The sequence below is a fragment of the Octodon degus genome, unplaced genomic scaffold, assembly GCF_000260255.1.
Source record: "Octodon degus isolate 3935 unplaced genomic scaffold, OctDeg1.0 scaffold00171, whole genome shotgun sequence".
NCBI lineage: Eukaryota > Metazoa > Chordata > Mammalia > Rodentia > Octodontidae > Octodon > Octodon degus.
The window spans coordinates 3510777-3513954 of NW_004524747.1; the positions used below are offsets into that span (position 1 = coordinate 3510777).

At 42.8% G+C, this 3178-nt stretch overlaps 1 pseudogene; it reads right to left on the reverse strand.

Moving 5' to 3' along the window:
- Nucleotides 1-949: 949 nt before the first annotated feature.
- LOC101582139 lies at nucleotides 950-2216 on the reverse strand (annotated as a pseudogene).
- Between the last annotated feature and the right edge of the window lie 962 nt (nucleotides 2217-3178).

A 3178-nucleotide genomic window follows, 5' to 3' on the forward strand; every position in this document is an offset into this window, starting at 1 on the left:
CGCCAGCAGGTCTGCATGAACCTAGTGGTTGCTCTGTTCACGTCATCACACCTGAGCTGAGACATCAGCCGATGGTGACAGCAGGCAGCAGCCCAGGGCCAGTACTCATTTCCCGGGCTGGTGGAGAATGAATGACTGTTGTTCCAAAGCTAAAGGAGGGAGGTCAGAAATTCTTTCCAACCTTATCTGATGGCTTCTGGCCAGAGGAAGGAAGGAGTGTGGAGAGTGCTGGGGGTGACAGTGTGACAAAGGGGAGGAGGAAGAGGAAAAGCAGCACCCCTTGATCAAGGTGGGGGAGAGATAGAGAAAGCCCTGAATTCCTCACTGTAGGCCAATTTCAGAGGGGGTCGGAGGCTTACAATCTATTCTTTGGCCAAGGGTGGGAATGGAGGAGAGTGGGACAGGTCAATGGCTTAGAAGGGGGTGTCACTTAAGACAAAAAAAGAAGCCAGGATGCAGGCAAAGCACCCCCACACCCAACAGTAGTCCCACAGGCAGCAACTTGAAGCCTTCACATGGATTCAACCAGCCACCCAGGCCAGGGTTCCAGGTTGTGGAGACAGGGCAGAGAGGGGGAAGGCAGCACCTTGGGCCATGAAATCAGCAGGAAGGTGGTTGTGTGATGTGTCCTTTCACAGTTTAGTTAATGTGCCCCATCAGTCCAGATGGGGATTGATTTAAATACACTTTCTTGATCCCAGAAGTTCAACTATGTGGACAATGGTTACTCCTGACAGGATGATTTGTTATAGCACAACTTACATATTCAAATGGAAAAAAAAATAGTATCATTTACAGTGTCTTAAGATAAACTGCTTTGAATGGGAGCTTTCTTTCCAGTAGTTTGAGTTCTACAAGATGTAACTATAAAATTTACTACTGTGGAAAATCAAGACTGTTTAAATCGAATTGGGGTGGGAGCTGGTGGGGAGACCCTGTGCGGTTTTGATTAATCGCTGTAACACTGTCCTTCAGGCAGCTGAGGAAGTTTCATATTTTCTTTAGACATCATCAAGCACCAAACCTCTTGCAGAACAGCTTTGATGCTATATAAATTCCGCCATTTTGCTAGCACTGATATGGCTCTTGGGTCTACCACTCCATTAGAACTATTAACTCCATTCATATTAATTTTTGTTGCAAATCTTACAAAGAGAGGTACTTCTGGGCATTTAAGTCCATATTCTATTTTAAGGCTGTATATTCAGTTTTCATAAATTGTTCTGGGAGGCCCAGTTACCATCCCTGTCCATCTTGTAAGTGTCATGTCTTTGTCATCTTCTAGACCCAGCTAACTGCCGTCTCCTACTCCTTTTTGGCCTTCTTCGAGTTCTTCCAACTGTCAGAAATTGCGAGGGACTTGTACTCCTGAGCCAGTGGTGGCTGCCTTCTTGCGTCGCTGGAGCTCCCCAAAGTAAATAGAATTGAAAAGTTGCTATATGGAATTCCTCCATTGGCTTCTCCCTCATACAAGTCAGGCATTGGGATAGCAGTTGTCCTACAAACACCAGTCGGCCTGGTGCTGGATTTAAACTAGCCTATCGAAAGTCTGGCTTGACTTTATGTGAGATATAAATGAAGAATTAAAAATGGCACTTTCCTGATTGATTCCATGTACAGTGTTCAGGAGCTGCAACACTGCAGCGTTATCATGGATTCTATATTCTGCACATTGCCCTGAGTCCCCCTGATTTTGACAGATTCCACCCAGTTGTTTGATCAGTTTTGTCCAGCCCAAATCTCCTACCTTACTTTAACACTAGCACATTAATGTCTTCAGTTACTCTCCATTAGAAATTAAAATCAAGCACTATACATAATTGAAACTTTTTAAATTGTAGCCCAGAGCTAAAACCTAGTTCAGAATAATTGAAGCACAACAAAGCTTCCTCCAAAGAAAAATGTATTTGAAAATTCCTGATAAAAATACTGATTCCTCTTTTAACAATTATAGGTAAAATATATTCTTATTAGAGGAGAAAATAATGACTACTTTTGTTTACTAATGCCTATTTTATTACTAATATCTAGGACATTATCTTTCTCCCTCACCTCTAATTAAGCATGTGCTCCAGGGAAATTTCCAGGCCAAATACTGCTAATACATAAATGGAAGAATATTAGGATCAAAGTTTAATTAGCTATAAATATCTTGGCTCATTAAAAAACAGAGTCAGTATCCCTCTGATTACTTCAAGACTTCTGTGATTAGCCATTTTGACTACACTGGCTACCTACAAACGTGCTTTCCAAATTTGGTATAAATTCCCCCAGGAGAATGTAATACATAGGTGAGGCAGGGAGTAGGATATGGCAAAACTAGCTGGGAAAGTAGGTGTGGCCACTCTTGCATGCATGATGGCTCGCCCTCATGCCCTCATGCACACACCTGTGGCCTCTGCCGCATGAAGTATATCCTGTGATCATTTGACACAGAAGAGATGACTAGGAATTGGTTTATAAATTGTTCTGCAAACTGTGCAGGTACCACCACACAAAAGTGGACAGCCGCAGCATTGCAGCCCCTTTGCACGGCATCCTTGAATCCCGTAGGAAAGGGAAACCTTCACAATGAGAAGGACTTTGGAGAGTGCACCTAGTTGTACATTTGCTTTGGGGGATAGTAGCCTGTTTTGTAAGTTTATATCACCTTATGGACTTTAATCAATGGTCTGGCTAAATAGTCAGGGACTTACAAGGAACATTACTAGAAAATTGATAACAGGTTTTCAATAGGATGGATTAGTCAGCCTGAGGTGTGGGTGGTACAAAGAGGATGGTGCACATTGAGCCCTTTGCCACTCTCTCATGATGGCCCAGCCTCATGGTGTAGGATGTACTCCTTTTTGTACTTTTACTTGGCCCAGACTTTCGCTTCAGAACCTATTTTTTCCTACCTTTAATAAATGTAAAATTTCACTGCTAACTGAGCTTGTCTTAACCAATTTTTTTGTTCAGGACAGAATGAACCTAGAAAATACCACTACAAATAGACTTGATCACCCCAAAACCAAGTGACACAGGCACACAGCAACAAATGACATTTTTACTCTGATTATTTTTTAAAAACTAACCATCTTAGGGGCTGGTGAGATGGCTCAGTGGTCTAAAGCACCTACTTGAAACAAGCTTGGCAAAGCACAGGGACCTCGGTTCGATCCTCCAGCACCACATGCCA